This window comes from Bubalus bubalis, chromosome 4 (assembly GCF_019923935.1).
Source record: "Bubalus bubalis isolate 160015118507 breed Murrah chromosome 4, NDDB_SH_1, whole genome shotgun sequence".
Taxonomy (NCBI): Eukaryota; Metazoa; Chordata; class Mammalia; order Artiodactyla; family Bovidae; genus Bubalus; species Bubalus bubalis.
Window position 1 is genome coordinate 82608556 of NC_059160.1, and position 25654 is coordinate 82634209.

Here is a 25654-nt window from a genome sequence, read left to right on the forward strand (position 1 = left end):
AGTTGTGTTTAGGTTAGGGCTAAGGGTACCTGAAACATAGTAAGCAATCTATGAAAATATAATTAAATTTTTTAATTCAATTAAATGAATGAATCTAGATAGTTTTGAGGTGGCTCCAGTAAATGGCAATATACTTATAGTATGTTTACTTATTTATCTATTGATAGTACTACAAAAACTAGCTTGTAAATGTACAATTTGAGTTTTTATTTTCTACTATTTAGTTGCAACTGCCATGAATGGACCATGCAGTGAAAAAGTACTTTGGAGAAATAACAGCAACGGTTGCTTTAAAATATATTGATTTCCTGTTAAAATGCTTGGAATCATATCACTTTGCTCAAATCTGCAATTTATGAAGATAAAATCATTCCTTGTCCAACCAAAGAATTCCCCCAAACAAATTAAATTGATATGGTTGGAGATCATTTTTAATTTAGACTTTCTTCTTTTTTTTTTTTTTTCCCACAAATAGCTTTTGTTTGATGAGCTCAAAGTGTTTCCATCTTTGTATATCTGATGGTACTGATCATTCATTCAACAATGATGTTCAAAGCAATCAGTCAAATAAGATCTGATTCCTACCCTCAAGGAGCTTTCAGTTCAGTTCAGTTCAGATCAGTCGCTCAGTTGTGTCCGACTCTTTGCAACCCCATGCAGCATGCCAGGCCTCCCTGTCCATCACCAACTCTTGGAGTTCACTCAAACTCATGTCCATTGAGTTGGTGATGCCATCCAACCATCTCATCCTCTGTCATCCCCTTTTCCTCCTGCCCCCAATCCCTCCCAGCATCAGAGTTTTTTCCAATGAGTCAACTCTTCCCATGAGGTGGCTAAAGTATTGGAGTTTCAGCTTCAGCATCAGTCCTTCCAATGAACACCCAGGACTGATCACCTTCAGAATGGACTGGTTGGATCTCCTTGCAGTCCAAGGGACTCTCAAGAGTCTTCTCCAACACCACAGTTCCAAAGCATCAATTCACAATGGAGTATTACTCAGCCATTAAAAAGAATACATTTGAATCAGTTCTAATGAGGTGGATGAAACTGGAGCCTATTATACAGAGTGAAGTAAGCCAGAAAGAAAAACACCAATACAGTATACTAACACATATATATGGAATTTAGAAAGATGGTAACAATAACCCTGTGTACGAGACAGCAAAAGAGACACTGATGTATAGATCAGTCTTATGGACTCTGTGGGAGAGGGAGAGGGTGGGGAGATTTGGGAGAATGGCATTGAAACATGTATAATATCATGTAAGAAATGAATCACCAGTCCAGGTTCGATGCACGATACTGGATGCTTGGGGCTGGTGCACTGGGACGACCCAGAGGGATGGTATGGGGAGGGAGGAAGGAAGAGGGTTCAGGATGGGGAACACTGGTATACCTGTGGCAGATTCATTTCGATATTTGGCAAAACTAATACAATATTGTAAAGTTTAAAAATAAAATAAAATTAAAAAAATATAGAAAAAAAAAGCATCAATTCTTTGGTGCTCAGCTTTCTTCACAGTCCAACTCTCACATCCATACATGACTACTGGAAAAACCATAGCCTTGACTAGACGAACCTTTGTTGGCAAAGTAATGTCTCTGCTTTTGAATATGCTATCTAGGTTGGTCAAAACTTTCCTTCCAAGAAGTAAGCGTCTTTTAATTTCATGGCTGCAGTCACCATTTGCAGTGATTTTGGAGCCCCCCCAAAATAAAGTCTGACACTGTTTCCACTGTTTCCCTATCTGCTTCCCATGAAGTGATGGGTCCAGATTCCATGATCTTAGTTTTCTGAATGTTGAGCTTTAAGCCAACTTTTTCACTCTCCTCTTTCACTTTCATCAGGAGGCTTTTTAGTTCCTCTTCACTTTCTGCCATAAGGGCGGTGTTATCTGCATATCTGAGGTTATTGACATTTCTCCCGGCAATCTTGAGTCCAGCTTGTGTTTCTTCCAGCCCAGCGTTTCTCATGATGTACTCTGCATAGAAGTTAAATAAACAGGGTGACAATATACAGCCTTGACTTACTCCTTTTCCTATTTGGAACCAATTTGTTGTTCCACGTTCAGTTCTAACTGTTACTTCCTGACCTGCATACAGGTTTCTCAAGAGGCAGGTCAGGTGGTCTGGTATTCCCATCTCTTGAAGAATTTTCCACAGTTTATTGTGATCCACACAGTCAAAGACTTTGGCATAGTCAATAAGGCAGAAATAGATGTTTTTCTGGAACTCTCTTGCTTTTTCCATGATCCAGTGGATGTTGGCAATTTGATCTCTGGTTCCTCTGCCTTTTCTAAAACCAGCTTGAACATCTGGAAGTTCACGGTTCACGTACTGCTGAAGCCTGGCTTGGAGAATTTTGAGCATTACTCTACTAATGTGTGAGATAAGTGCAATTGTGCAGTAGTTTGAGCATTCTTTGTCACTGCCTTTCTTTGGGATTGGAATGAAAACTGACCTTTTCCAGTCCTGTGGCCACTGCTGAGCTTTCCAAATTTGCTGGCGTATTGAGTGCAGCACTTTCACAGCATCATCTTTCAGGATTTGAAATAGCTCAACTGGAATTCCATCACCTCCACTAGCTTTGTTCGTAGTGATGCTTTCTAAGGCCCACTTGACTTCACATTCCAGGATGTCTGGCTCTAGGTGAGTGATCACACCATGGTTATTATCTGGGTCATGAAGATCTTTTTTAGTCAACCATAAAATGAACATGTAAACCATCAGTTAAAATATAGTGTTATTGGGGGATGCAAGTGCTGGAATATTGTGATGTAAGTGCTATCATGATGATTTGCACAGGTCTTCCAACAATATAGGGAACCAGATAAGTGCCATTTTAACAGCTTAAACTTGGATTTTGAAGTCTGTATTTAAATTTTTTAATCCACTTATGTCCCTCACTAGATGTATAATTACTTTGTCTCTCAGAGCCGCAAGTTCTTCATCTGTAAAGTGAAGTTGGTAGTAGTATTTATTTCAAAAGTACTGTGAAGACTTGATGAGATATATCTATGATGAAATTACTTAGAATAAAATAGAAACTCTTTAGCATTGTGTTAAGTTCCAGCAGAATCTCTCATCAAAGTCATATTTCCCACCCTCTTCCTCACACCATTCATGTCAGCCACACTTCCTATAGGTCCTGGTTGTGCACCAGGCTTCCTCTGCCTCAGGACCTCAGCACATGCTGGGGTTTGTGACTCAGATGATCTAACATCCCAATTCACCATGCTGATTATGAGTTATCTCTGAGATTTCAGCCCAAATGTCTTTTCTGATATTGAAGTATACATCAGTTCCATTCACTTCTTTCCTAGCTGCCTATTGTTTTCTACACAAAACTTGTCATAATTTGTAATTCATGTTGTTGTTGTGCAGTTGCTCAGATGTATCCAACTCTTTGTGACCCCATCGAACCTCAGTACACCAGACTTCCCTGTCCTTCACTATCTCCTGGAATTTGTTTAAACTCATGTCCATTGAGTTGATGATGCCTTCCAACCATCTCATTCTCTGTTGCCCCCTTCTCCTCCTGCCCTCAATCTTTCCCAGCATCAGGGGCTTTTCCAGTGAGTCAGGTCTTTGCATCAGGTGGCCAAAGTATTGGAGCTTCAGTTTCAGCATCAGTCCTTCCAGTGAATATTCAGGGTTGATTTTCTTTAGTAACTGGTTTGATCTCCTTGCTGTCCAAAGGACTCTCAAGAATCTTCTCCAGCACCACAATTCAAAAACACCAAATCTTCAGTTCTCAGCTTTATTTACAGTCCAACTCTCACATCTGTACATGACTATTGGAGAAACCATAACTTTGACTATATGGGAGGTAGAGAATTACTTAACAAAAATCTTAAGTTAAATCAGGCTATGTGATGAAGGGCTGAAAGTCAGAAAGCAACAAAACAAACTTTAAAGCCTACAGGTCAAGGAGACTACTACTGAATTCCCAGTATATTACACATTTGGCAGCCATAGACTATCTGCTGGAACTGATCTGCCCACAAATGGCATGTAGGAAAAGGGAGCGGTCCACATTCTAGCAGTCTGACCCCCCCAAGTGAAACTCACTAAGGCCTCATTAGGAATCAGGATGTTTCAGCCTTGGTGGGCCTTAGCCTTGATTCTGTGGACTGAAATAACCTCCAGTAGGTTAAAATGAGATGCAGAGTCTGAAGAGTTGCAAGGTGCTCACGGTCTTCACTTAGAAATGTTTTCTTTTTTTTTTTTTCTCAGAAAATACTGAAGATTTCAGTTTGAATGCCTATTGTTGGAACTTTGTAGGAGACACTTCCCAGGTGGTGCTGTAGGTAAAGAACCTGCCTGCCAGTGCCAGTGCCGGAGGCAGAAGAGACACAGTTTCAATCCCTGAACGGGGAAGATCACCTGAGAAGGAAATGGCAACTCACTCCAGTATTCTTGCCTGGAAAATCCCATGAACACGGGAACCTGGCAGGATACAATCCATGGGATTGCAAAAAGTGGGACATGACTGTAGTGACTTAGCACATCATTCTACCACATATTTTAATATTTCAATCTTTCCAACCTAAGCTCATGTAAGTCACTTAAAATAACCAAAGATGCTGAAGTCTTTAACATCTGTTTTCTGTAAAATGAGTGGAAGGCAGAAGGATTAGATCTTCTTTTTGGGAAACTCATCAAAGTTTATAGCAGGAAGAAAAAGACTCTGATTTCTGTTTAAGAAAAGTTTTTCTTTTTTTTTCTATTTTAATTCTCCTTTGGTCTGTGGTCCCTAAAGTAATAACTTTCAGACGAGATGACAATAGAGACTATCAAGCCTAACTCCTCAGTTTCTTCTGTCTCAGCTTTGGAAAGCTTGTATTCGCTCATCTGAATTACCAGATTCAGTGTCATTCTTAAAATGATTACAGTTGCTTTCTCTTGACTGACATGCCAGTCTCGGGCTATGACTCCTTTGAGTCAATATTTACTTAGTGTTTGTTATAGGCCAAACTCTAAGAATGCAAAGACAATAAAACAAGATCATTTCCTATGAGAACCTCTAGTGAGTAGGGAGAAATGTCAACAATTTGTTGCAGTGTGATGAGTACTCCATGATGAGCATACTTTCTATGGAAGTGCAAGAGAGAGTAAGACTATTAAATAATTAATTTGTGGAGAGTCCACTTAAGGCAAAGCCTTGTCCTATAGCTGAGGAGGATAAACACTGAGAAAGAAGTCTCTTTTCCTCCAGGAACTCCACCTGGTCCTATGAGAGGCAAACACAGATAAGTAGCTCAAATTACATATAATGAAATTTGTTATAAGTTCTTTAACTGTGAAAAAGTACTCTGTGTCCGGGAATATGCCCATTTCACACATTATGGCAAATGATATAGAAAGCCTAAAATTCTCCCATAACAAAAAATGCTCAGCAAGATATTTTAATGTATATTTTAAAATGCATTGCTGAGCTGGAAACAAGGAAAAAAGAATTCTAAGAGGTTGAAAAATAAAAGCAAAAGTAGAAATCTATAAAGGAAAGCCAGTCATAAAAATTAGCTGTTCCAGCTACCATTTCCCATGACTCAAAGTTTTGGTTCTGTTGCTAAAATGTGAATCATGAAAAAAGATGGCAACCATACCATAAGGGATATCACATTAGAGATTTAAAAAACCCAGACATCCAAAATTACAGTCAGTGAAATGATCAACTAGAAAAATTCCTTCTTTATGCTTGACTCTGTGTGGGAGGAAAAAATTCTCCACTGACTTAGTAATCAAAGGATTTTGGGGCCCACATTCTTGATATTTTTGTGTTTGAGATACCTTAAGCTGAGAATTTATTATAAAGTGACCCCATGTTGGCAGTATCCCAAGATGCCTGGAAGAAGCAAATATAAATTCTTCCTGGAGGAATGCACCTTTTAACTCTAGGCCTCAAAAATTCCCACTGATGAGGTTTATGGAACATACGCTTATGATAACAAAACTATAAAATTCAAGGAAAGAAGCAATAAAGAGCATGAATCAGAAAAAAAAAAACCCCAAAGAAACAAAAAGCCAAACAAATTAAAAATTTAAGACAGCAGCCTCAGATGCACAAAACTATTACATACTGTAATTATTGAATTACTATATTTAATGTGTCTAAATAAAAAGAGTACTCAAAGTATGAGTACAGAACAAGAGATTTTTAAAAAATGAATAGGCACAGTTGAAAAGATTCAAATAGAAATTGAAGAATAATAATAACTATATTATTATTGATATGAAATATAGTTATTAATAACAACTATTCTTCATATACTTCAAAGGAAAAGCATAAGGAATAGGTTAACCAATGCATTAAACAAAGCTGAAGAAAGAATCAATAAATAGGAAGATATCTTAAGAAATCCAAGACTTAAGAAACATAGATGTAGTGAGACAATTTAACAAATGTCTGATTGGACTTGCAGAAGAAAAACAAAGATAATGCAGAGGCACTATTTGTAATGATAAAGTCTGAGAATTACCCAGAAATGATAAAAGAACCATGAATCCTTGGAAGCATGGAGTCTAGAAAGTTCCAAGCAAGGTAAGTAAAGAGAAATCCACTTTAAGACATTTTGTAGTGGACTTTCAGAATACCAAAAACAAACAAAACAAAAACAACCTCTTAAAAACAGCCAAAGAGAAAAATCAGATTACCTATAGTAAAAAAAGTTGACATCTAACTTCTTAGAAACAACAATTAAACTAAAAAAAAAAAATCGACAACCATCTTCACAGTGTAGAGAAAATACTTGTCAACCAAGAGTTGTGTACTTAGTAAAATTATCTTTCAAACTTGAGAATAACATGAAAGATTTTTCAGATAAACAACATAGAGAACTTTGGGGATTGATAATACACCCTATATATGCAAGAAGGGCAAATGAACATGAAAAATTATATAAACAATAGCACTGCTGTAATAATATACCTAATATTGTGGGTAGAACAGTGATAAAATCAAGATTATATGGTAATTAGAACTTCTTTGATTAAGTACAGATGTTAAAATTCTAGGTTAATAATTAAAAGAAAAAGGAAGAATTTGTAATTCCAAGTGAATTTGGGGCAGAAACAAGAATGACAAAAAAATTACACAAAATTGTAAAAGAAGGTTAAAAGATACAGGAAAAAAAAAAAAAACAACTAGAAAATTTAGAAAGCACAAAATAAGAAACTAAAGATGAATGGAAATATATCAATAGTCATAACAAATGCATAATGGCTAAATTTTCTTGAAAGAACAAAATTGCCAGGCTGAGGAAGAAACAAAATTCAGATATACATTGAATTCAAGAGACACACCTAAAACAAGAGAATTTGGAAAAGTTGGAAGTGAAAGAACAGAGCAACAGACATACAGAAATATTCAAACTCCTGCTATCAAAGGAATATAAATAATGGAAGCCTCCAGATATAAAAAACTAAAAAATTCATATTTGGCAAGGATGTGAGTACTAAGGATGTTTATATGCTGCTGGATACATGCACAAGAATGTTTGCAACAGCACTGCTTGTAATATCCTAAATTAGAAAAAACCTAAATGTCCCTGAATAAAACAGTGAATAAATGTGGTATATTCATAAAATGGAATACTATGCAGCAAGAAAATGAAGGAAACAGCCATGCAAAATAGCAAATGTTATCATATTGAACTAAAAAAGAAATACACAAAAGAATACATAGATAATGACACCATTAATACATTTTATTTTCCCCTTAAGGAAACCAACTAACTTGCCCCAAATCACACAGTTGGAAAGTGGTGGAGATAGTATCCAAACCCAGGCCATTTGACTCCAGAGATTGTCTTTAACCACTTGGCTAAGCTGGCTGGGAACAGCAAAGAGGGAGAAGCCTGGAGATGCAAGGTAGGTTTGGGGGGGAACATATGATCATGTACAGTAGACTTTGGGAAATATTTGTGACAAAGATGAAAAAGTATCTGGGAAGGGAAATAGAGCAAACTCTGAATGATAAATTGGAATAATTCTGTGTGTACTAGGGTGGTACTGAAGTTTATGGACAGAGAAATGACATAATCTGTATTTTAGGAGAATCTGTCTGTTTTCATGGAGGAGGAACATTTAGAGCATGAGGCAAGCAAGGTATTTCAGCAGAAATTAGAAAGGACCTGAGCCAGAGCAGTTTGGATAGAAGAGACATAGAAGAGGAAGGTGCTTTTCTGAGCAGAGTTGATACTTGATACATGATTAGATGTAAAGAGTGATTTGAAATTTCTGCATTTGGGAAGAGGATGACATCATGAACCAAGATAAGGAATGAGAATGAAGGACTAGTATATGGGGAAGATGGAGTCCTAGGTTGAATGTACTGACTCTAAGGCATCTATGAGATGGAAATACATAGACGTCCATTGCTGATGCTGGAAATGTGGGCTGGATTAGGAAACAAAATCAGCAGGAAAGGAAGGGCTAGAGATGCAGGCTTGGGCATCATTCTCTGTGGTGATGATGCAACGTGGGCAGCTACTGAGAGACATTTCCTCAGAGGAGGGATATCTAATCCCAGATGGAAAAGGCTAGAGGAGAGAAGTAATGGGGACATGCAGACATCCAGTGTCTGCTGATCTTTTAAGAAGCTGGGTGGTGAGAGAAAGGGAAGGAGAAAATGGTAAACCATCTAAATGAACCCTTGAAACTCTGAGATGAGTACCTGCATTTCACAGATGAGAGAACTGAGACACAGAGAGACTGGGACCACACAGCTGAGTGGTAACGTCAGTATTTATGCAAAGTCAGAATGACCAGAATATACTTTTTAAACATGATAATGAAAACACAGCAGGGTTTTCAACAGTAGATGGTATTTCAGCATGCTGGTAGAATCAAGGGAGTGGAATGAGGAGAAGGATTGTGGAAAAAGAGGTCAAGGTCCAGCAGAAAAGGGCAAGTGCTTGGATGAACTAAGAGCAGAGGTAGGGGTATCAAAAATGTTTTCCTTTGGGACTAGAGGAAAGGAAGGGGGATGGAGATATTGGCATGTGGGTGGCAGGAAATCATGGGGGTCCATTTTGGGTGATTTGGTCTCATGGTTTAGTTCTGAAAATCATCTGTTGAGGTAAAGGGAGACCAGGGTAGCTTCGTGGCACTGAGCAGTAGCTCTGGTTTCAAGCAACTGGAGGCCAGAGACGCTGAAACAGTGGCAGTGCAGTGAGAAGCACATTACATGAGGTCTAATGTCAGTATATACAGTAAAAATCACATGTAATCAAAGTTACTTTTGAAAGATTCCTGAAGTCTCTTGTAAAGTACAGTACATACAGTTTTGTGCACACTGTCCTGTCTCAGGAAGTCTGACAGAGCAGGCTTTGCCCCTAGAGATGAAACAGATGGTTATTTCTTTGCATGAGCCCCAGAAAAATGAGTTGGCTTTCACTGGCTCTTTGGATGACCAAAAAAAAAAAAAAAAAAAAAAAAATCCATGCAGGATAAGACTGTACTGTGCATGGAGGGGTTACAAGGAGAGCCTGTGTACATAGACCAGGGTGTGAATCCTGGTCTGACCTGTTAGCTGTGTGATAGTGAGCAACGTTAGCAGATGTTTAAAACTCCTTTACCAGATTTTTTCATTCTCAGTTTCTTTTTTTGTAAAATTGATTAGCTTGGGACCTGGCATAGATTAGATGCTCATGAACAGAGAATGAGAAAACATAAAGCTAAACAGTAAAATCAACTGGTGTGGACAAGTAAAGGAGGATGGAACCTAAATGAGAAAGCACATGGTTGAGTTTACCCAGAATTGAGGATCAGTGTTAATGCTTTGTTGGACACCCCCATGTAAGGTCAAGAGTAATGGCACCAAGGAAAGATATACCCATTTGAATGCAGAGTTCCAAAGAATACCAAGGAGAGATAAGAAAGCCTTCCTCAGTGATCAATGCAAAATAATAGAGGAAAACAATAGAATGGGAAAGACTAGAGATCTCTTCAAGAAAATTAGAGATACCAAGGGAACATTTCATGCAAATATGGGCTCAATAAAGGACAGAAATGGTAGGGACCTAACAGAAGCAGAAGATATTAAGAAGAGGTGGCAAGAATACACAGAAGAACTGTACAAAAAAGATCTTCACAACCCAGATAATCACAATGGCATGACCACTAACCTAGAGCCAGACATCCTGGAATGTGAAGTCAAGTGGGCCTTAGAAAGCATCACTATGAACAAAGCTAGTGGAGGTGATGGAATTCCAGTTGAGCTATTTCAAATCCTGAAAGACAATGTTGTGAAAGTGCTTCATTCAACACGCCAGCAAATTTGGAAAACTCAGCAGTGGCCACAGGACTGGAAAAGGTCCGTTTTCATTCCAATCCCAAAGAAAGGCAATGCCAAAGAATGCTCAAACTACTGCACAATTGCACTCATCTTACATGCTAGTAAAGAAATGCTCAAAATTCTCCAAGACAGGCTTCAGCAATACATGAACCGTGAACTTCCAGATGTTCAAGCTGGTTTTAGAAAAGGCAGAGGAACCAGAGATCAAATTGAAAACATCTACTGGGTCATGGAAAAAGCAAGAGAGTTCCAGAAAAACATCTATTTCTGCTTTATTGACTGTGCCAAAGCCTTTGACTGTGTGGATCACAATAAACTGTGGAAAATTCTTCAAGAGATGGGAATACCAGACCACCTGACCTGCCTCTTGAGAAACCTGTATGCAGGTCAGGAAGTAACAGTTAGAACTGAACATGGAACAACAGACTGGTTCCAAATAGGAAAAGGAGTTGGTCAAGGCTGTATATTGTCACCCTGCTTATTTAACTTCTATGCAGAGTACATCATGAGAAACGCTGGGCTGGAAGAAGCACAAGCTGGAATCAAGATTGCTGGGAGAAACATCAATAACCTCAGATATGCAGATGACCTCACCCTTATGACAGAAAGTGAAGAGGAACTAAAAAGCCTTTTTGATGAAAGTGAAAGAAGAGGGTGAAAAAGTTGGTTTAAAGCTCAACATTCAGAAAACGAAGATCATGGCATCTGGTCCCATAACTTCATGAGAAATAGATGGGGAAACAGTGGCTAACTTTATTTTTTTGGGCTCCAAAATTACTGCAGATGGTGATTGCAGCCATGAAATTAAAATTTGCTTACTCCTTGGAAGGAAAGTTATGACCAACCTAGACAGCATATTGAAAAGCAGAGACATTACTTTGCCAACAAAGGTCCATCTAGTCAAGGCTATGGTTTTTCCAGTAGTCATGTATGGATGTGAGAGTTGGACTATAAAAAAAGCTGAGCGCTGAAGAATTGATGCTTTTGAACTGTGGTGTTGGAGAAGACTCTTGAGAGTCCCTTGGACTGCAAGGAGATCCAGCCAGTCCATTCTAAAGGCGATCAGTCCTGGGTGTTCATTGGAAGGACTGATGTTGAAGCTGAAACTTCAATACTTTGGCCATGTGATGCGAAGAGCTGACTCATTTGAAAAGACCCTGATGCTGGGAAAGATTGAAGGCAGGAGGAGAAGGGGATGACATAGGATGAAATGGTTGGATGGCATCACCGACTCAATGGACATGAGTTTGGGTAAACTCCTGCAGTTGATGATAGACAGGGAGGCCTGGTGTGCTGCAGTTCATGGGGTTGCAAAGAGTCGGACACGACCGAGTGACTGAACTGAAGTGAATGGCACCAAAGCACTGATAGGAGAAAGTATTGAAAATAGTTGCCTTAGGAGACTACCTTGGATGTTTACAGAGAAGTGGGAGAAGCTGATACACTCAGAGAAATGAAAAGAGAATCAGGAACTGAAAGTCACAATGAGTTTTAAATGCAAGATCAATCAGGATGAGAAAAGAAAAGAATTAAAGTTTGGGAGGTGATGGTGTAGGGGAAGAAAGACTTTTCCTCTAATTTCTTAGGTTCCGTGCCTGGGGCCCACATTTTGAGTTACAAAAGACAGGTTAACAGAAAAGAAAAATTACAAATTTTATTTGATATTAATATTTTATGTGGCACTGGGGTTTCATAGGAAGAAATGAGAACCCTAAAGAAGCATTTAGACCTGGGGTCTTTCCTATTTAATAAAGAGCAATAAATTGTGGAGATGTGATAAGACAAAAGAAAAAGAAGTTTGGGCCGGAGCCAGTAAAGTGTGGGAAAGTGACTAGGAAATAGATGGGGGAAGTTAAATGTTGATAAGCGTTATTTTAATACATAGGTTATTTTCAGCCTCATGTTGGCATCCACTCCCTGTCTCTGGTGATAAGAATGTTCTCTTCTTCCTGGTACAAGGAAAGAAACTTTTTCACTGGAACTCTTATGCCCTGCTTTTAGGTACAAAGGGAGAGGGCACAGGACCCTGCACCTGCTATTTCTCAATTGCCTTCAGTTCAAAATAACTAATATGCTTAATTAACAATTAAGTGTCATATTTGGGTGGCATGCTTTAGTGATCTTCAGGGGAGGTCAGAGATAGCGTCTGGAGACCATCCTCTCTGACCTGGAGCCTTCCTTCCTCAGGACTGCCTTTCACAAACTTGGGGTAGTCAAAGACAAGAGAATGCTTCTGGTCCAAAAGTCTGATTTGAACTGCGTGCTTAGGACGTTTCTCTGAGCGTCATAAGAACCTCTTTATTTTGAAGAACAGCAGCACCACAGGTGGTTCCATTAGATCTGGAACCAAGAGCACGGGGGTTGAACCATATCTTCTAAAATCAATTGCTGGCTCTTCTGCTGACCAGCTGTGTGGCCTTGGTCAAGAGGACTAACCTCTCTGTCCCTCAGTTTTCCCATTTGTGAAAGGAGAGTCAAAGTGGCTACTGAGAGGCATATGTGAGCAACACATGGTAAACTCTGATGAGCTCTCAGAAAATGCTTGATAAGTGAGTTGTTATTTTATTATGAAAATGCGATAAGGCTCATTGACTGAGCTTTTGGGGTGGAGCTGGTTCTAGTTTCATTGTCTAGTCTGCTTTTAATCAATGCTGGGTACTTTGGAGTTTGCTGGTTGGGATTAAAAGGGCCATCTGTAGCAGTGGAGCACACACTGTGCTCTGTCAAGGGAATGACCCTGGGTGGGATGAAGGGTTTAGTCTGTGCCTGTCAGCTTGGAAACCCCGTGATCAGTACGACTGGGAAATGTTCCTATCTGCTGGCATCTTTTCTTCACCACCATGGCGACAGACAGAGCTCTTCCCCACTCTTTTTTTCTGTAGGTTTTTTCCTCCCTATAGAGGAAGTCTATTCCCAGCTCCTGGATTACCCTTACAGGGAGACCTGTACAATTGCACCTATTGTTTGTTTTTTGGTCATAGTTTTAACTTAAAAAAAAAAAAAAAAGATCTGTATAGTTTGCAACCTGATGACTGTTTCTGTAACAACCACCACGGTGACAGAGATAATGGCACCCAAGGAATGAATAATTTAACAGGAAAAATTGGAATCTCAATATAAGCTTCTTTAAAAAGATTTTTCTGAATGGAAGGTGAGATAATCTGTTTGGTGTAGAATAAATGAACCCTTTCTTTTGTGTGCAGAACTTCTTGGAGGATTGTTCATATCTTATAAGAGTGAAGTTAAAACAATCAGGTATTAGCTTTTCCCAGGTGGCTCAGTGGTGAAGAATCTCCCTGCCAGTGCAACAGACACAGATGTGGGGTTGATCCCTGAGTCAGGAGTATCTCCTGGAACAGGAAAGAGGCAACCCAATCCAGTATTTTTGCCTGGAGAATCCCATGGACAGAGGAATCTGGCAGGCTACTGTCCATGGGGTCACAGAGTTGGACACAACTGAGCGACTGAAAAACAAAAACATATATATATAAAAGATCATCCATGCAAGATGTTCTTGTATGCAAAGTCCTCTGAATGGTTAGTGAAACAACTTGTCTACCAGTCTAGTTTTTAAAAATGTCTTTCACACATAGAGCTGGATTCTAGAACTCTTTGTGGTCACATCAACCTTGACTCTTATTGATTGGAAAACCAAGCTGCTTCGATTCCTTACATGAGGTTCAGAAACTAACTCTGATGAGACTCCAGCACTGCATGCTCTTAAAGTTAGGATGGGGCAGAAACCAGTCTTGTGATGTGTTTTTCTTATATACCAACAGTGTTTGCTGGTGTTTCTTAATGGAAAATAGGATAGACAAAGTCCTAAATATTGGTATTGCCAAGCTCCAGAGGTGTTAAGGAAAATGTGGGGCCTCTATGAAATGCAAGTTGAAATGAAGAGGAAAGATGATGCATAGTTTAATAAATGATTATAATTTTTTACTGTAAAATTTCTTTTTGAACTAGAAATCTGGAGAGCAGTAGCCAAGTAGTGGTAGTAGACTTTAAAGAAGAAAATATGTTTTTGGCTTCAGTATCTCTTTTAAATCATGCCTGGAAATAAGGAATGGATGTTTGGGTCTGCAGCTGGGAGGTCAAAAGGCCAGTGGAGAAGAGGCTCTTTTTTATTGTAAACATGTGAATTAATCATGACTCAAAAATGGAATTGGAAGAAAACTTGCAGCTGGAAAAGGAAATAAAAGGAAAAAAATGTTTTAATTTATTTATTTGTATAAACACACACACAGTATAAATATGTTCTGATACTCACCAGCTAGTTCTTGAAAATCATAATCTGAAAAGTAGAAGCAATAGTGGGTTGAAAAGTGGGAAGAAAATCCAGCATTCCTATTTCTACTTTGGGCTCAGTTCACCTAGAATTTGTGCTTAAGTTGGAGTCTTCTAAACAGATTTCAATACAAAAGGCTTTCCTCACTCCTATTCACACCCCAAATCTGATACATTTCCAAAAGTAGGAGTTAAATTCAATGCCATGTGAGTTCTTATGTGGCAGATTCTCAAAACTAAAAGAGGGCAGAAGCCACAGAAGAACACTGAACCAGCAGGGGGATAAATGGTTCTTCTCTGCTTTGAAGTTTTTTTCTTTTCAAAATTTGATCTAGCTTTCTGTCTACCTATCTATTACCTATCTTTACCACAGTATAATGTACAAAGACATGTCTACCAACTTTACTCTATTTTTTTTTTTTCCTTCTGAATTAGACTTTCAGAATTTACAACCCTGAAAACTGATTCTAGTCAATGTGGTTAGTTCTCCTTCACAATTACTGGCTACTCCAGAGGGCTGGGGTCAGAGGCTTGATTAAATAAATTACAGCTTCAAGTCCCTTTCAATAAACCATGTCAGGCTTTAGGCAACCCTAAACAATGCTCCCTGTTTTAACCCATAATGGGCAGTTGAGTTCAGTAACTGCCCTAATCACTGCAGCATAAATATTTATGGGAGAATTTTTCCAATTAAGGTAGAAGCTTGTTTAGATGCTATCAGTTTAGAGAGGGCTTTTCCAACAAGAAAATTACTGTTAAAGGACATCAGGAAATGGTTAAACTCCAGAAGGCTAAAAGGTCAATGAGTCTGCAAATGCAGCGGGGCTGTGGTTCTGTTACCACTGTCTACATGCGTTAACTGCCCCCCAACCCCTTTAAATGGGGATTAAAAAATAGCCCTTTGTACCTAGGGAAAAAAATGTTGGTTCACTCATATAAAAAATATTTATGTTGAGAAATAAAAATGTGAGCCATGACTCAAACAGATTTAGTGTTATCCCAACTTTTACAACAGGCTGTACATAGGTCTTGCTTGTTTGTTGGGTTAGAGTATGGAGGGGGTTGCTGATAATGGTATTGAATGATTTTCATAGTAGATGCTGTCAGCATGGACTTCAAGGATCTCTGTTGCACACAATCTACAGAGATATGTAAACATGTGTTTTGTGAGCCATATTATCAAGAAAGAGCTGTATAAAATCTGAAATGAGGAATACAGGCAGAAAAACCCCCAGAGGAGGGGAATATGTGATCTCAGTGGGAATTCGTTAATCTACCAAACAGTGTAGATGCATGTCTACCATATGGTATTTTACTCTAGGGAAAAGAGAAAAAGAAAAAGAGAAAGTGGGAAAAAACAATCCCCATAGAATGCAAACACAAAATACCTTTGCCTGAAAATAAACGTGGTAAGTTTATAGCAGAAGAAACACAGGAGAGTATCCTAGGTCATACTATTGGAACTGGAATAGTTATAGAAGCCTTGCCATCTGATTTTGATTTTCCTTAGACGATGGAATCAAGTGTTAAAGATTAAGGTTGAAAGTGCAGTGAAAGTATTAGTCACACGGTTGTGTCCAACTCTTTGCGACCCCATGAACTGTAGCCTGCCAGTCTCCTCTGTTCATGGAATTTTCCAGGCAAGAATACTGGAGTGCGTTGCCATTCTCTTCTCTGGGGAATCTTCCCAACCCAGGGATCGAACCCATTGCAGCTGGATTCTTTACCACCTGAGTCATCAGGGAAGCCCAAAAGATTAAGGTTATGTAGTAACAATTTCAATAGTTAGTTAGCTATGGCAAAAAACACAGCATAAACCACATAAGATGGTGAAGACTGGTCTATATTCAGGTAACTTGGGTCTCTGGAAGCCAAAGGTATGAATGATTCTTTCTAAGTCACAGCTGTGGCAAAACCAAAAGGCAATGAGACACCTGAAAAAAAAAATATGAGACCACAAAGAGAGGCATTTACCATTTCATAATTAAACTGGAAAGACACTTCACTTTGATCCCCTGTCCAATCCCTACATCCATCTCAATCCTCAGAGTGAACCTGAAGAAGGCCCCTGAGCTTAATCTTAGCGATGACTTTGGCTTTTGCCCCAACTGCCCTTTTCCTTCTAGGACTGTGAGTTAAGCAAGCCAGCACTTGGAACTGCACATGGAGCTCAAGGGTTTCCTGGAGCAGCCCTTCAACCAAGAAGGTGCCCCCTGCAGTTGCACAGAGCGTGGCTTTGAGAGAGAGCCACTCTGAAACAGTGACATTCTGTCAGAGCTGACTCGGGGTCTGCAGGGGACATCCCTGGTGCCTGCAGAATGCAGGGCAGGTTGTCTACTAAAATTTTGCCTCACTGGGGTTGACTTTGGGCAAGGAATTTGAAGTGAAACATTTCCAATATTTATTGTTCCTGCCCTTCTTATTCTCTCTTTAAAAAATAGCATATGTTCTTATATTTCCCCTTGTATATTTTAACTTAATGATATTAGTTGCTACAGATTGAATTTTTCTCAAGAGGGAAACTGAAGCATGATGGATAGAACTCCACTTCAGTTCAGTTCAGTTCAGTCGTTCAGTCATGTCTGACTCTTTGCGACCCCATGAATCGAAGCATGCCAGGCCTCCCTGTCTATCATCAACTACAAAAGCTTTCTCAAACTCATGTCCATCAAGTTGGTGATGCCATCCAACCATCTCATCCTCTGTCTTCCCTTCTCCTCCTGCCTTCAATCTTTCCCAGCATCAGGGTCTTTTCCAAGGAGTCAGTTCTTTGCATCAGGTGGCCAAAGTATTGGAGTGTCAGCTTCAGAATCAGTCCTTCCAATGACTTCAGGACTGGTTTCCTTTAGGATGGACTGGTTGGATCTCCTTGCAGTCCAAGGGACTCTCAAGAGTCTTCTCTAACACCACAGTACAAAAGTATCAATTCTTCTGTGCTCAGCTTTTTTATAGTCCAACTCTCACATCCATACATGACTGCTGGACAAACTACTGCTGGAACTCCACTTAACTGGGTTCAAAAAACTGTTAGACACTGGTGCAGGGAGCCAGTTACACAAAATTACGTGTATGCCAACTGCTAAGTCACTTCAGTTGTGTCTGATTCTGTGTGACCCTAAGGACTGTAGCCCTTCAGGCTCCTCTGTCCACTGGATTCTCCAGGCAAGAATACTGGAATTGCTTACAATGCCCTCTTCCAGGGCATCTTCCTAACCCAGGGATCTAACCCTTGCCTCTTAACATCTGCCTGCATTGGCAGGTGGGTTCTTTACCACTAGTGCTAAGCAAATTCTTATTCTACACAGACTTGTCTCTATTACGTAAAAACATGTTTTAGTTGGAGAACTGGAACGTCCACTAAAAAGAGACCATGTTCTATAGTATGGAGGCTAGAAGTCTGCTCAGATCTCTGGCCTAGATTTCAAGCAAGATGCACTTTTTTTTTAATGCTGATTTGGCTTATGAACTAGCAATTGAGAAATAACTTCATTTTGAAAGTTCTTCTAAATTAGATCCCTCAGATAGGTGGAGATTTGAGATTAAAGCTGATTCACTTTGGTTTTCTCATTTCCTATCTAAATTGTTTTAAAGATCAACAAAGTGATGTTGATAACTGCTTTAGGAAAATACAATGGGATAGGCTGAAGATTCATTGCTAATTAAGAAAAGGAAGTTAATCTTCTTTCTGCATCTTCCTAGGTCTGTTTGAAGAAACTATCACAGACAATTTTAAGGGCTTTGGCAGAAATGCTGGATCATTGTGATGATCACACTGGGGCTTTGGTGGACTGGCTATTTCCTTCCTTGTCTACAGCTAATGAATATTGCAGTCTTGACCATCTGTAACATGCAACAATATTTTCTTTTCCTGACATAAGGTCTTTAGCATGAGTAATTAAATAAGTAATTTTCAAAATGGGTATTTTATTATAAAAACTGTAATCTGTCCTTTAAAAATAATCCCACAGACTGTAAGAACAAGTATAATTTTTTCAGTGTTAGTCTCTTGGTTGTGTCTGACTCTTTGTGACCTCATGAACTGTAGCCTGCCAAGCTTCTCTGTCCATGGAATTCTCCAGGCAAGAATACTAGAGTGGGTAGCCATTTCCCTCTCCACGGGATCTTCCTGAGCCAGGGATGGAACCTGACTCACCTATATTGCAGGTGGATTCTTTACCATCTGAGCCACCAGGGGAACCCAGAAATTTTAGGTTTCAGCAAATAACACGTGGCAACACTTCTCCATTCAGGAAGTTTTCAAAGTGGTTCTTTGCACATTCTTAATGTTGATGTATTAATCTCTCTCTCTAAGTTAAGTGAAGGAAAGGCAAACAGAACATGCTGGGCTAACTCTCGTTTATGTTCTGACCCTAAAGGTTGAAAAGAAGCTATTCTTGTTGATAATATGCTGTGATTTAAATTAGGAGAGGTTTAAAAAAAAATTTTTTTTTTAACAGATAAGTGGGGCACTGTTTAACATATTATTTGTTGCTTGTGCAGTGGCAATGACTAGCCCCAAATAAATAAACAAACCATGGAATCACCCATAAAATAACAAAATCAGAACATGCATGAGATGTCTTAGGAAGCCTACTGTTTGTGTGCAGATAAATGAACCCATCTGAAACAGCACTGAATCAAGCCAGGATTCCATTTCAGCATAATGAGCTTGAGTCTATGGTGGACCAGTTGGCCAAGACATTTGAGTAGACTGTTCAGATCCAACTATCAAATCAATTTCCAAGGATTCAGGTCTCTTTCAGTGCAGTTGTGGAACTGAGTAGTGTTCTGCACACTTGGATAAATAAAGACTACACTCAAGAAACTTGGGTTTGGGATCTAATAGTAATTTCACATACTTTCCCTCCCTCTTTTTGCTTTATTCCTTTTGTTTTATTCTCATGGAAACTACCATTTATCAGGAAATCCTAAATTTGTTGTTAATGTAAGTTTGTGTTATATTAGTCAAAGTGATGTAAAAAAAGAATAGTTTTCATAAACTTGATGTAATTGAATGCACATTTTGAGAGTACTATTGAATTGCTCATGGTGTGTGTTGTCTGTTTGTTTTTTCCCCAAAGTTTACTGTTTAATTAATTTGTTCATTTTTGACTCTGAGGCATGCAAGATCTTAGTTCCCCAACCAGAGTTGGAACCCAGGTCCCTTGCAGTAGAAGTGAAGTGGGCCTTAGGAAGCATTACTATAAACAGAGCTAGTGGAGGTGATAGAATTCCAGCTGAGCTTTTGCAAATCGTAAAAGATGGTGCTATTAAAGCAAATTTGGAAAACTCACAGTGGCCATGGGACTGGAAAAGGACAGTTTTCATTCTGACCCCAAATAAGGGCTATGCCAAAGGATGTTCAAACTACTGTACAAATGTGCTCATTTCATATACTAGCAAGGTTATGCTCAAAATCCTTCAATATAGGCTTTAGCAATACATGAACAGAGAACTTCCAGATATACAAGCTAGGTTTATAAAAGGCAGAGGAGCCAGGGATCAAATTGCCAATGTTCTCTCGATCATATAGAAAGGAAGGGAATTCCAGGAAAATATTTACTTCTGCTTCATTGACTACAGTAAATTTTTTGACTGTGTAGATCACAAGAAATTGGGGAAAATTCTTAAAGAGATGGGAATAGCAGACCACTTTACCTGTCTCCTGAGAAACCTGTATGCAGATCAAGAAGCAACAGTTAGAACCAGACATGGAAAAATGGACTGATTCAAAATTGGAAAAGGAGTATAACAAGACTATATGTTGTCACCCTGCTTATTTAACTTAAATACAGAGTCCATCATGGGAAATGCTGGGCTGGATGAAGCACAAGCTGGAATCAAGATTGCTGGGAGAAATATCAACAACCTCAGATAGGTACTCTAATGGCAGAAAGCAAAGAGGAACTAAAGACCCCCTTGATGAAGATGAAAGAGGAGAGTGAAAAAGCTGGCTTGAAACTTGACATTAAAAAAACTAAGCTCATGGTATCCAGTCCCATCACTTCAGGGCAGATAGATGGGGAAAAGTGGAAACAGTGACAGATTTTCTTTTCTTGAGCTCCAAAATCACTGTGGATGGTGACTGCAGCCATGAAATTAAAAGATGCTTGCTCCTTTGAAGGAAATCTGTGGCAAACCTAGAAAGCAAGTTTAAAAGCAGAGACATCACTTTGCTGACAAAAGTCTGTATAATCAAAGCTACAGTTTTTCAAGTAGTTAAGTACAGATGTGAGAACTGGACTGTAAAGAAGACTGAGTGCTGAAGAAATAATCCTTTCAAATTGTGCTGGAGAAGATTCTTGAGATCCCTTTGGACTGCAATCAAACCAGTCAATCTTAAAGGAAATCAATCCTGAATATTCATTGGAAAGACTGATTCTGGAGCTCCAATATTTTGGACACCTGATGTGAAGACTCAGCTCATTGGAAAAGACCCTGATGTTGGGAAAGATTGAGGGCAGGAGGAGAAGGGGATGACAGAGGATGAGATGGTTAGAAAGCATCACTGACTCAATGGACATGAATTTGAGCAAACTCTGGGAGATAGTGAAGGACAGGGAAGCCTGGCATGCTACAGTCCATAGGGATCACAAAGAATTGGATACAACCTAGAGACTGAACAGAATATATTAAAGTAAAACCACTAGATTACCAAAATCACTTTGTATACAAAAGAAAAGCTAGACTTAAAAGGAAAAAAAGGTTTTTTTTCAGTATATGACAAGCTGGAATTAAGATTGCCAGGAGAAATATCAATAACCTCAGATATGCAGATGACACCACCCTCATGGCAGAAAGTGAAGAGGAACTAAAAAGCCTCTTGATGAAAGTGAAAGTGGAGAGTGAAAAAGTTGGCTTAAAGCTCAACATTCAGAAAACTAAGATCATGGCATCTGGTCCCATCACTTCATGGGAAAGAAACAGTGGAAACAGTGTCAGACTTTATTTTTTTGGGCTCCAAAATCACTGCAGATGGTGATTGCAGCCATAAAATTAAAAGACGCTTACTCCTTGGAAGGACAGTTATGACCAACCTAGATAGCATATTGAAAAGCAGAGACATTACTTTGCCAACAAAGGTCCATCTAGTCAAGGCTATGGTTTTTCCAGTGGTTATGTATGGATGCGAGAGTTGGACTGTGAAGAAAGCTGAGCACTGAAGAATTGATGCTTTTGAACTGTGGTGTTGGAAAAGACTCTTGAGAGTCCCTTGGACTGCAAGGAGATCCAACCAGTCCACTCTAAAGGAGATCAGTCCTGGGTGTTCTTTGGAAGGAATGATGCTAAAGCTGAAACTCCAGTAGCTTGGCCACCTCATGTGAAGAGTTGACTCATTGGAAAAGACTCTGATGCTGGGAGGGATTAGGGGCAGGAGGAGAAGGGGACAACAGAGGATGAGATGGCTGGATGGCATCACTGACTCAATGGATGTGAGTCTGAGTGAACTCTGGGGGATGGTGATGGACAGGGAGGCCTGGCATGCTGCATGGTCATGGGGTCGAAAAGAGTCGGACATGACTGAGTGACTGAACTGATGGTAAATGACATATGTGAAGTTTGAAACTCCAGATAATCTGCTAATTTTTAAGATGGACATCATGACGATCTACGATTTCTTAAAATTAACTTTGGTTGTTCACTTTTTATTGAAGCAGTTGATTTACAATGTTGTATTAATTTCTGGTATTCAGCAAAGTGATTCAGTTATATGTGTGTATATATATATATTAATATATAAAAATACGATTTTTTGAAAAAGAAATTTTCAAGATTTAAACTCAGTATTTGCTTCCAAGAAGTGGATTTTAATTATTTTCAGTAAGTGGTGGTGGTTGCTGCATAGGGTGGGAGAGATTCCATTTAGAATCTCTGAGGCATAGGTTTATAATTCCAGAGTTGGCACTCGGGAGAACTGTGGCAGAGACATTGCTATGACTCAGGTACTTCCTAACTAAGGAATGCATGTCTGGAAATTTCTTCTGAAGTGAATTGTTCTTTCTGCTGATAACTGTGGTGTTGAGAGTCACACTCTGCCCCACAATTTCCCTTGCTCTGTGGCCAGTCTAGACTATGCATCAGAAGTCATGTGTTCTGGCAGCTGGAGCCTTCTTTCCTAAGACCCTTTGAAAGCATCCATCTTTCACTTCTTCGTACACCTGCTGACAGTTTCTTAAATGGATCAGTGGTTTCCTTACTATTCTACAGAACTGATGACAGTTTGCAAGGGGGTATGAAAAATACCCCGGCCTTGAAGTTGTTTACACCAATATCCACAGATGATAAATTGGGCTGTCATTCTGATCTTACCATAGAGGGCAAAAAGGGGATTTAGTGGTGGCGTTGATCACAGCCATACAAGATGCAAACGGATCATACATCCATTACCAGATTCCTGCCTTTGCCACCATCTGTTCTTCTCCATCTCTGCTGAGGGTGGGTGAGGAAGACCTAGTGGGCAATAGGAAGGATACACTTTGTGATTCTGAGGAAAGGACATCTAGGAAACACGGTTGTAATATCCCACACTGGAGGCCTAAGAGAGTTTATGTACCTTCCTTATCCTAATGAGAGTTTATGTGCCTTCGGGGTTTTCAACTTAAACTGGAAACTAACTACTGTCTGGGGACTAGTTTATTAAACATTTGTGTGTGAAGATAGGTGAAGAAAAAAAATGGTCTCTTAGTGCTTGTTTCATGATTTTGTCTCTTTGGTTCACTTCCAAACAACTGATACGTGTAGAGAGGCAGGCTAGATTATAGAGTTAAAAATATGCAATGCTATATTTAGGGGTTATTTATTTCTGATTAAATCTCTATATTTAGGTTTGCAACTAATGAGTCATCTGGATCATTTTTGCAAAGCAACTTCAGTATGGCCGAACTGGATTCTTGGTCCTATGGTCAGAGAGAGTAAGGCTGGTGAAGTCTGGCCATGTGATTAGCCAGTGTCCTGCTGATCAAGAACCACTGCTTTGGTAAGTCAATGTTTCCTAAAATCTCAGGTTTCCAGGATCACCTGGAGAGCTTTATCAAAATATAAATATCTAGGCCCCACTCTAGCCCTGAGCAATAAGAATCTTGAAGCAGTGGTGGTGGGGCAGGACCTGGTTGTCTGTTTTTTGAAAAATCTGCCCCATGATTCTGGGGCACCAGCTGATTCTGATGCCCTGACAGGTTTGGGGACAACTATCCTAGAGGAGAGAAGACATGAATGGAATGAGAATAGCATTTTTAAGGACAAAAAGGCCACCTGACATGAAGGGAGAGACTCATGGAGGATTCAAAATTGAGGTTTGATGAAGACTATTTTCATTGGATCAGAATTGTACTTAAAAATTGTTTTATCAAAGTTGGAATTTTTTATTGAGAATCAGAAATACTTTGTTAATAGCCCCAGTGGCAAATGGAAGCGTATATATTTTTATGACTCTTTTTTTGTATGAAAGTTCAGAAATGAACTTTAATTCAGAAGTTACTCTGAGGTACAAGGCTGACAGAGGAAAGAAGTGAAGTTGATGAAAACTGGCTATCCGATCTGTGGGCAGATGTGTGGACGAACAAGGGAAAGCATTGATCTAGTTGCTAAGTTATTTTCAGGATTATTGTGTTGTGCTGTCTGTGGTGACTCTGCCTTGAGAAAGACTGCAACAGAGTACTGACTATTTAAGTGTTTAAGTAGTTACTTGAGATTGGCAGAATGAACTTGCAGAATGAACTTCCAGGGGTGTGTATGAGGATGGTGGGAGAGGGGTAGGAAGAAGCTGAGAAATTTGGGAGGAAACAAGGGTTAAATATCACTGTGTAGAAATAAAGAAACAGATGTAGAGGATAAAACGTGTGGACACCAAGTGGGAAGGGGGGAAGTGGGATGGATTGGGAGACTGGGATTGACATATATACACTGCTATTATAAAATATATATAAAATAGATAACCCAATGAGAATCTATTAATAGCACAGGGGAGTTTACTTAATGCTCTGTGATGACCTAAGTGGGAAGCAAATACAAAAAGAGATGATATATATATATATATATGTATATATATTTATGACTGATTCACTTTCCTGTGAGGCAGAGACTAACACAATATTGTAAAGCAGCTATACTCCAGTTAAAAAAAAAAATCACTGCATAGCCTGATAAAGCTTGAGCAGAACAGATTTTTATAGGGATAGGATGGTTCTGTTGCACCCAGGTTTTGTGAGCCTGTTGGAACAATAGTGCAAGCTCGAGCTCATGTCCCACTTTAAGAATATAATAACCAAGTTGACATTAGAATTGTAAAATTTTTGTTTTAGAAAGGGTAGGTGTACAAATCTTGATTTCTTAGTTACAAAAATCCCCTTGGGAACTTCAGACCAGCAGAAAGGAGCCTGACTTATATTATGTAAAGTTCTCCTCATCAGAAGTGGCCCACAGATCTCATAGCTGGAGAACCATTGTATCTCCTGCAGAAACTGGGTAGGAAGTAACTGAAACTGGTTTTCTAAATGGTGAGGATCAAACTGCTGGGAAGCCTTAGTTTGCAGTAGCAGAAGGACCAGAGCCCTGCTCAGTGATCTCCAAGTCCCGTTAAAGTTGTGTCATTGACTGAAGAGATTAGTGGTGATGAAGAGATAGAGAGCAGCTGGGCCAGGACAGATTCCAAATTAGGGACCAAATTAGCCCTAATTTGAACCCTGCTAAAAGACTCTGATGCTGGGAGGGATTGGGGGCAGGAGGAGAAGGGGACGACAGAGGATGAGATGGCTGGATGGCATCACCGACTCGATGGACATGAGTTTGAGTGAACTCTGGGAGTTGGTGATGGACAGGGAGGCCTGGCGTGCTGTGATTCACGGGGTCGAAAACAGTCGGACACCACTGAGCGACTGAACTGAACCCTTATCCCCTTCCCCTCCTCTCCAAATTATGGATGCTTGTTTGTTTGCTTTTTAATACTGTCAACTTTCAAATGTAAGATCCTAAAGGAACAAGGAATGTTTCATTTAAATGCTTTCATGTATATTTCCCAATGCAGTGAGCACTGGTGGGAGGTGGTGCCCCCACAGCCCCCTATGGCCC

General features: G+C 39.5%; 1 long non-coding RNA gene across 2 annotated transcripts; it reads left to right on the forward strand.

The window, feature by feature from the left end:
- Positions 1–7728: 7728 nt before the first annotated feature.
- On the forward strand, positions 7729–24413 carry LOC123333289. Of its 2 annotated transcripts, none has more exons than XR_006550561.1 (3): positions 7729–7872; positions 23413–23564; positions 23764–24413. It is a non-coding gene; the product is annotated as an uncharacterized LOC123333289 (long non-coding RNA). The 2 variants fall into 2 exon arrangements; XR_006550562.1 differs by lacking the exon at positions 7729–7872 and adding an exon at positions 22731–23023.
- Positions 24414–25654: the final 1241 nt, after the last annotated feature.